The 9,932-nt window shown below is 43.0% G+C and overlaps 1 protein-coding gene across 1 annotated transcript in view; it reads left to right on the top strand.

Annotated features, from left to right (window-relative positions):
• Positions 1-265: 265 nt before the first annotated feature.
• SPSB4 (splA/ryanodine receptor domain and SOCS box containing 4) overlaps positions 266-9,932 on the top strand; it is a 174,271-nt gene continuing 164,604 nt past the window's right edge. The window contains exon 1 of the mRNA XM_088670820.1: positions 266-568. The gene's annotated coding sequence lies outside the window, so the exon portion shown is untranslated. The remainder of the gene's footprint in view (positions 569-9,932) is intronic.

Below are 9,932 nucleotides of genomic sequence, written 5' to 3'. Positions count from 1 at the left end.
GCACTCTCCTTCCTTGGAGGTTTTAAACATCTGTCATGTATGATTTGTTGAGATTGCTGCACTGCCGGGGGTTGGACTAGATGACGCTCGGGCTCACTCTCCAGTTCTATGATTCTCTGACAATGTATGTGCGTGCGACCTTTTCCCTCCACCCCCCACCCACGCACCCATTCGGAGATGTGCCATCCTAGCGCTAGGACCCTGTGGGCGCCCCTGGTGCAGCCGCGCAGCGCCTCCTGCGCCCACCGTGGCTGCTGGGTGACGGTCCCAGCTCAGCTGCCGAGCAGGGTGGAGCAGAGGAGCAGCGGCGGCGGCGGCGGCATCGCCCTGGTACTGCGTGCGTCCTCCTCCCGGGCGGAGGCTGCTGCTGCTGCTGTTTATGACTGGCGGAGCCTACGAGCCAGCGCGGAGAGCGGCGCGCCAAAGGGGAACCGGCGGCGCCGGCAGCAAAAGACTCCCCGGCTCCGGGGAAGGGCAGCTGATGAAGTTCCCCGCCGAGCTCCAGAGGGCTCTCTCGGCTACTCCAAAGGGCGCTGCTCCCGCCGGGTTCAGGGCAAGCGGGCGCGAGGTGAGTGAGTCCCATTCCCAGGCACGGCGTCTCTTCGCTCCCCACCTAGCTTTGCCATCCTCTCTCTCTCTGTGCTAAGATCTTCTTTTCCCCGGGAACCGGGCAGGGAGGCTCGGGATGGGCAGGCAACCACTTCCTCCTTCCTCCTCGACCCCTGGCGTGGCATGGGGGGTGCAGCGAAATCAAGGGGCGCCCGGATGGAAAGGTCGGACCCCCTGGGAAGTGGAGACGGAGGGGAGGCCGGATCCCCACTGCCCGGGAAAGTTTGGAGGGAGGAGGCAAGGACCAGAAGGCTGTTTCCCTCTGCGCTGCTTGGAGGTTTCGCTTTCCCCTTGCGCACCTGCCTATCAAGGGGATGGCGCGGTTGTCTGCTGCTCGACCGCGTCTTGGGTTGAAAATGGCATTTTGCCTGCGTCTATTCTGTCCCCGCTTTACAAAACACTCACAACCTACCTATATAGCTGTGGATTTAGGAAGTTCATTTTTAGGGGGGTGTCCTAATGGTCTCGTGGTTGTCAAAAGAAAGCCAAATCTCAGTCGAAAAGCACATTGCGACTGAAATGCAGCTTTGTTTCCAGTGGGGGTTCCCCCCCCTCGTGTCATAGTATGAACCTGTTGATCTCCAAGGCTTTTTTGGGGGGGGGGTTACCGCGAACTGCTGCTCTTTGAATTTTCTTTCCTTACATCCCTTACTTTGGATTTCCTTGTTTACTTTGGCTCTTGGCTTAGACGCAGGGGGAGGCCATTGTGCTGGGCACATTTAAGACACAGAAAGGAAAAGTTTTGCTGTAGCCAATAGATTTATAGTCAACCGATCAATTTATGATGGCATCAGGTTCCCAAGACCATTCACTGATTTTGCTGCTGCCGACTAACACAGATTGTTGGCTAACCCTCTATCTAGAAATAGTATAATATGAAAGGAATAACTGCTGGCATCTCAGGCTTTTATAGGATAGATGAATGATTGGGTCCTGCTTATTAGCAAAGGGTCTGAATGAATGGAAAGCATGAATGATTTTCCCTTTGAGGTTGAAAATGGAAACTTTGGCACATATTCTTTCATTAGGTTTCAGCTGTTAGTGGAGCTGCTTTGTTGTAAATCAGGGGTGGGGTCCGGGGAACCTGTTTTTGGCACTGCATGCAAATCCTTTTTAGAGCATAGCCCCGTGGGTGAGGCTGCCCACCTGTCCATCACCTGATGTCACAATAATGTCAGGTGACAGGGTGCTTTAAAGTTCTGAAGTTGGGACTTCAAAGCACCGTGCAGGGCTTGCAAATGAGAGCTAATAATTGAAATGCAGCATTAATACCTTTGTTTTGTATTTATAAATACTTGTGACTAGCTGGGAAAGAGTAGCTCTGCATTGACTGCATATGAGGAATTTAGAGTTATTACTGTAAGATACCATGATTTTATTGTTGGCTGCAGGAAGGAAATCTACTTGCTGAACATCATAGGTCAAACCTGTGCCATTCAGGCTGAGTAGGCTAGCCACTCAAGAGATGAGCATTTTCTGATAATCTGTTCATCCTAATTTTACTACATACTTCCATGGACCATTAAGTTCTTCACCATTTGACCACAAATGTCCAAAGTATCTCATACTAGTTGTTTAAATCAATGCAATATTTTTTCTGTAGTATCTGTTGTAATCTCCGTTTATCATCCCTTTCTCCATATTTCTTCCCCCATCTAACTGGAGGCAAAATCTTGGGAGTCAGCAACATTCTAGAGTAAGGTAGCTTGCAGGAATTTGGCCAAAGGTATACCCAGTTGAGGTGCAAGAACTGTGATCATGATGAATGCACCAGGCAATTCAGAATTATACCATGAAATAGTAATATGTTCTCTTTCACAATAATAAAAGCTCAGCTCGAATGTATGCTGCAGATCAGGAAGGATAGTTAATTTAATGTGTCAAAGATGCTATTAGAGGCAAGAAGGCCTCCTTCAGAAAATGGAAGTATTGTCCAAATGGGGAGAACAAAAAAAGAGAACATAAGAAATGCAGGTAGGTAGCCGTGTTGGTTTGACATAGTCGAAACAAAATACTGTAAAAAAATTCCTTCCAGTAGCACCTTAGAGTCCAACTAAGTTTGTCATTGGTATGAGATTTCATGTGCGTGCACACTTCTTCAAGAAATGCTGTGCAAGGAGAAATTCAGGCAGGAATCAGCAGCCTCTTTTGGCCTGTGGGCATATAGGACAGAAACTATAAGGGCCACCACACCCACTGCAACCAAGCACACATTGCAACCTATTCAATTGGCTATAATGGAATATTCCTTTGAAGAGCAATTTTGATGGAGGGAGGGGACTTTGTGAGCATCAAGGAAGACCTCATGTGTGCTCACAGGTGCAAAAACAAACAAACAAACAAACAAAAAGATTCAAGGAACACATTGCTGAAAGCATAAAGACCATTAGCAAAAAAAATCTTTAAATATATTAGAAATAGGAGAATAATCAAGGAGGTTGATGGATGTTGAAAGTGAAAGGTGTGCTAAAGGAAGAAAAGAAGATTGCGGAGAAGCTGAGCTAAATCTTTGCAACTGTCTTCAGATTCAAAGATGAAGGGCAGATTCCAGTGTCTGAAATAACTTTCTCAGGAAGGTAGTCTGAGGCACTTAGGCAGATTGTGGTGAGAAGATGGAGTTCTAGGTCTTATTGACAAATCACAGATCCCAGATGGCATCAACTTGAGGGCTCTCAAATAACTCAAAGGTGAAATTGCTGTTTTTCTAAGAAAAATATGTATCCTGTCCCTAAGATCAGCCACTAAGACTAGCTACTGGTTCAGAAAAGGACAACCCAGATGATCAGGGGGCTAAGTCAACTTTGAGGGAAGGTTATAAGAATGGGTAGAGGTGTCAAGATTGTATGTAGTTTGACAACAGTGTGGAAACTATCCATCCCCACATAGCATCAGAATTTGGGTCATCCAATGAAGCCAAACATTAGATGATTCAGAACAGACAAAAGGAAACACTTCTTCACTCATTGCATAGCTAAACTATGGAGTTAAATCCCTCAATGTGAAGAGATGGGCACCAACTTGGATGGCTTTAAAAGAGGATTAGACAATATTACCTAAGGTTGGTAATAATAATAATAATAATAATAATAATAATAATAATAATAATAATAGCAATAACTACGTGCCACAATGACTATGTACCACCTCTGAATACCGATTGCTGAGATTTGAGTGCTGTTGCACTTAACTACACTTTTAATTAATTTCTATTTATAATTCATTTGGTTTTTGGTGTTGTTTTTTAAAAGATATGATTTATAGTTATTACAACAAAAAATCCTTTCCTATCAAAACAAGTGAGCTTCACTGAAGAGATAGATAGTGCTTTCTGCATGTGAAGGACACAGCTTATCTTTATTACTCCTAGGACATTCAGAGACGGAGACTGCTTTTGAGAAACTATAAAAAGTTGTTCATTTGAAAGGTAATTTCTGCAAGGATAATTTATTCTTTTCTAAAATGAAATGTTGGAGTTCTGGAAAATGTGATAAATACCAGCTTCATCAGTGAGATAAGATGTGTGATTTGCAAGAACAAGGAGAACAAATAGGTAAATGTCTTTTTATATGCCTTTTATAGAGATTGCTATATAAAAGAACTAGAGAAATTCATGTAGTAATGAAAGTTATGGTTGATGTACCAAAATACATCTTTGTATTCTGTTTTCTTACCCTGCTCTGTGGAATGCTTTCCTGGTTGAAATTCACCAAACGTTGACACTTAATATGTTTTAGGTGTTTGACCATAATGTGGTTACAGGTAGGTAGCCGTGTTGGTCTGAGTCGAAGCAAAATAAAAAAATTCCTTCAGTAGCACCTTAAAGACCAACTAAGTTTATATTTTGGTATGAGCTTTCGTGTGCATGCACACTTCTTCAGATACACAGATACACCATAATGTGACGTTTTAGGAAGGCCTTTAGCTGAAGACCTTTTGAGTAGACCCATTGAAATTAATGGACCTAATTTAACAACAGTTTTATTATTTATAACCCCCCCCCCCCAAAAAAAAATCTGGCTGGGTTTTCCCAGTTACTCTGAGCAGCTTCCAGTACATATGAAAACATAATAAAATACCATACATTAAAAACTGCCCAATATAGGGCTGCTTTTACATTTAGTTGTGTTCTAATTTCAATAGGTCTACCACCCATGGATTACCACCCATTATGAATATGTTTAGGCCATTTTCCTTTTACTGTATGCTCACTTGGTTTTTGTAGTTGCTGTTTTTATTGATTTTGGATTTTATTATTTTTTTATTTTTGCTTTTATGGTGTTGGTTGTTTCTTTTGATGGTGCTTTAATGTGTTTTGAGGATTTGGTTTCATTTCAGTGTATACTTTATTGTTGTAAGCAACTTTGGGATATAAGTTAAAACAAAAACAAAAAACCCACCCCAGTTTGGCTGCAATCTTTAACAACTTACAAGGGGGGAAGCCCCATTGAACATAGAGGGGCTTACTTCTGAGTAAAGATGCATAGGACTGCACAGTGTAATTCCTAGAAGACCAGAAGATGAATAGAAATCTGGGTAGAGCTTTGCACAGTTCCTGTGTGGCGTTTACGAATGCCCATCACCAAAGACAAGATAATTGGGTTGACCTGCTGAGGCTACAATCATTTTCGCACCTATTGCTGAATTCCATTGAAGTTGTTCACCTCCATGAGTAAATTGCAATTAAGTTGTAAGGCTCTTCTTACATGGGATAGGTTCTGATGACTGCTATCTTTCCAGCCATCATAATAGTAGTAATCTATTAAAGCATAGGAGGACATGGGTGGCGCTGTGGTCTAAACTACAGAGCCTAGGGCTTGCCGATCAGAAGGTCGGTGGTTCAAATCCCCGCGATGGGGTGAGCTCCCATTGTTCGGTCCCAGCTCCTGCCCACCTAGCAGTTCAAAAGCACGTCAAGAAGGTAAGAAGGTACCGCTCCGGCAGGAAGGTAAACGACGTTTCCGTGCGCTGCTCTGGTTCGCCAGAAGCAGCTTAGTCATGCTGGCCACATGACCCGGAAGCTGTCTGCGGACAAACGCCGGCTCCCTTGGCCTATAGAGCGAGATGAACACACAACCCCAGAGTCGTTCGTGACTGGACCTAATGGTCAGGGGTACCTTTATATCTCATAGGAGCCAATTAAGTGTTGTAAAGGTTTGCCCCAGGCATAGGCAATCTTGGCCCTCCAGATGTTTTGGGCATACAACTCCCATCATCCCTAGCTAACAGGACCAGTGGTCAGGGATGATGGGAGTTGTAGTCCCAAAACATCTGGAGGGCCGAGTTTCCTCAGCCTGGTTTACCCTCACATTAACTGACCCTGCTACAAGATCTTTTGGGATAAGCGGAATTAGGACCTGGATCCAGTGGAGCTGCAACTGGGTCAGCAGGGTCCTGTTAACTCCCTATATTTGCATAGCTGCCAAGTTCCGGCCTGAGAAATAAGGGACTGGACCGGAAGTAGCAGACCGGAAGTAGCGCTGCAACCATTTTGGAACTGGGCGGAGCATGCTGAGAAGCTACTTTTGATGATGCTCTGCCCTGTTCCAAAATGGCCGCCACACCAGAAGTCGCGCTGCGGCCATTTTGAAACTGGGCAAAGCAGCATCAAAAGTCACTTCTCAGCATGCTCCGCCCAGTTCCAAAATGGCCGCCACGCCAGAATAAACTGGGGAAAAACAAAAAAATTCCGTTTTTTCGGCTTGGGGACAGCTGGAAAAACCGGTGTTTCCCGGGGAATCGGGAGACTTGGCAGCTATGTATTTGGCTCAGTTAGAGATACCTGGGTGTGTTTTCCCCATCCCAGCTGCTGAGGTCAGCCTTGTGGATCTTACCCAGTGTAAACCTGAAAAAGAGGCGTGGCAGGGGTGGAGCCATAGAGGGGATCCAAAACCGAGTCAAAACTCAGTCATGTTACCTGGCAAACAGGCAGAAACTAAGCCAGCAAAACAGGTGGTGCTACTCAAACACTCTTTCAAAGGCTTTTTTTTTTAGGTTTAGGCTGCCTCAGCCTTCAACAACCCTGCTCCTGAGTGGAGTTTAGATCTGGTATACTTTATGCTGGCTTAATTTACTCTGGCCTTGCTTTAGTCCACCTTCTTGTAACATTGCTCCCTTACTGTTTTTTAATGTGTTTAGGATTGAAGCTTTAGTTCAGTTTAAGAATTTATTTCCACAATGACTTTTTGGGGCGTTTGGGGTAGTAAACTAATGCTCCAACACACACATTGATCTGTTTCAGATGAATGGAAAAGCATAGACTCATAATACTAAACCATAGTTTAGTGTTATGAGGACAATTTGGTGCATTCTTATAACTTTCACTCGTTATCTCTGCCTTTGCAGCAGAGGAAAGGAAGTTAAGTTTCTGGTATGAACACACTGCAATATCTCATAACCTTTGAATGTTGGAAAATTGGCTTGTTCTGTCCAGCGTTAGTTCAAACCACCAGTATCAAACTGTAGTTTCAGATCCTAGTTTGTTAGTTAACTGTAGGTAGAGCTTACCATGGTGGATTCTCATCATAGAAAGCTATGTTTTGAACTGAGCTATCGAGTTTGTGGCTCACTATGTTCTGAATCAGCCTGCTTTTGGGAGGCTTTCTAAGTTTCAACCTGTTGTACAAACTGGCTTCCATTTAATTATCAAGAATTACTGTGTATTCCATTTCAAGCCCACCTTCCTTCAAGGAGGTCAAAGCAGCATATGTATGCCTCCATTTTATCCATTATCTGGGAGAGACTTGGGAGGTACAAATAAACTGCGAGGGATCTGACTTGTGGGATAGGTTAGTCTGAAAGAGAGAAATTGACTCACAGTCATCATTCAGTAAGTTTCATGGTGATGGACCTTACACTAGCCTGCGAGCGCTCCATTTGGAGAACAGCCTTTACCAAAGGTGTCATGGGCTTTGAAGAAACTCGATCTCAGGACGCAAGAGAGAAACGTACTAAGAGGAAGTCATGCTTGGCAAATCCACACCGTGATAAACTCCTGCCTAGAAACCAATGTCTCCACTGTGGAAGGATGTGTGGATCCAGAATTGGCCTCCACAGTCACTTACGGACCCATTGTTAAAATCGTGTTTATGGAAGACAATCTTACTCGGCTACGAGTGATCACAGAGGAAGAAGAAGAAGAAGAAGAAGAAGAAGAAGAAGAAGAAGAAGAAGAAGAAGAAGAAGAAGAAGAAGAGGTGGAAGAAGAAGAAGAAGGTGGTTGATGGATATATAGCTCAGCTCTTTAAGTCCTTTTCTGCCCACTGTATTACACTGTCTTCATTTGCTTTACTTTTTGTGTCCTCAGAAAAGAAAACATAATGTATCTTATGTTAATATGAGCTTCTAAGGCACTGTTGAACTGAATATATATTCAGCTTCAGAATCTAAGCACCCTTGAAACCATCACAAGCAAATCACACCAATACTATACAAGTACTAGCAATTTCTGAGCAGGAAAAAAAAATCTCATTAACGCAATGTACTCTAATTAATTACTCTGGAGTAACTCCATTGAGTTTTGTGGGATTCTGCTGAAGCAAGAAGAAATGATTTAATGCAAGGTTATTTTTAAGAACATGCCTTGATATGTTGTGATTTTTTATCTATTTTAATATTGGCATAATCCATATCCATATTTTTGTTTTTTAATTTTGTATTTATTGTGTACTTATTTTTATTTTTGGCTCTGTATAGTGCATTCACTAATTATTTCCTGCCTTTTCTTGTTCTCTTTATATACGGTAGTTTTGAATGAATCATTTTTAGCATTTAGAAATGCTTTATAGCTTCTGTAAAATTAGAGTATGGGGTTCATAGATTTTGAGAACATTCCCTTTCAGCATTCTCACTCCCGACTGTTGGTTCCCCCTGGCATTTATTTTTATTTCTAACATTAATTACACTACATGTTGTATAATGATTTGTTCCTTATGAAATGAATGTTACTAATGTTGTGTCACTAATGTTATGCTGTGATGCTAATCGAGTCTGAAAATAGTTGGACCAAAGTGCTATGTAAACTGCCTGCAGTAGGCTCATAATTGCCTAAGGGAATACTTGCTGCTGGAAGTTAGTTATTTAGATGATGTTAATGCCAATGCTGTGTTCTGTTCTTCCATGCCATCATAGGTGAGCTGCTGTGTATTTTGGACGTGATTCAAAGCCTTCCAAACCCTGATTTGCAACCTTCTTCCAGAGCTGGTTTCCAGTGATGGTTTGCAGGCAATTCTTAGCTTAAATCACAGATAGCCTGATCCCGATACATAAACTCACAAAACGTGCAGAGGTGGAAGGTAATTATACATAACAGGGAAGATGACGGAGAAGGAGGGATTGTAAAAACTTCCAGGCTGTTCCTGATTTCCAAATCAAGGGGGAGATTTTGATATCTTTTGCTATCTGAATTGAACTTTTGCTTCAGAGGTAATTTTCAGTGTGTGTGTGTGTATTAGGATCTCACAGAAGAATCAATATTAGTCCACATATTGGCACAGAACCTTGGTTTCACATCCAAGGATTTAATTGCTCCATTTTGGACATTCAGTTCTGCCACTGGACAAGGGGGAGCAGGGATGAGCTTGCTTCCTCGCCCCTTTCTGTTGTATCCCTCTGCCTAGCCCAAGCACCCTTCATGTGCTGGAGGACAAATGTCTGCAGTTATGAGCCAGCTGTAGCTGGGGACGCTCCCTGTACAATTCAAAACCCTGATTGTGCAGTGTTTGGAATTGTGTGGGGAGCCCCCACGAGTACAGCAGCCTCCCCACAAGAGATCTTCTTTGCCTCCAACATATGGAAACTAGCGTGACTAGACACAGGGGAGACACAACAGAGGAAATACTCCCAGCAATCTGGTTACAGGTAGGTAGCCGTGTTGGTCTGGGTCGAAGTAAAATAAAAAAATTCCTTCAGTAGCACCTTAAAGACCAACTAAGTTTTTATTTTGGTATGAGATTTCGTGTGCATGCACACTTCTTCAGATACCTGAAGAATATCTGAAGAAGTATCTGAAGAAGTGTGCATGCACACGAAATCTCATACCAAAATAAAAACTTAGTTGGTCTTTAAGGTGCTACTGAAGGAATTTTTTTATTTTACTCCCAGCAATCTCACACAGTTCTGATCATATGGGAGTATTGGATGCCCAAATACGTAGGCCTAATGCCTGCTGGGAATAAAGTGAAAGTACCCCATGCTGCCATCCAGTGAAATTTATTCTTCTTTAGGGAAACTCATGATGATGGAAATGATATGATCAAGAAGACGCTGGGAGTCTGGCGCAACTTGGAGAAATAAAGACACGAGAGAGAGAGAGAAAAAACACATGG

This window comes from Zootoca vivipara, chromosome 5 (assembly GCF_965207765.1).
Source record: "Zootoca vivipara chromosome 5, rZooViv2.hap1.1, whole genome shotgun sequence".
NCBI lineage: Eukaryota > Metazoa > Chordata > Lepidosauria > Squamata > Lacertidae > Zootoca > Zootoca vivipara.
The sequence above is the reverse complement of the archived record's forward strand: the minus strand, read 5'-3'. Positions and strand labels throughout refer to the sequence as shown.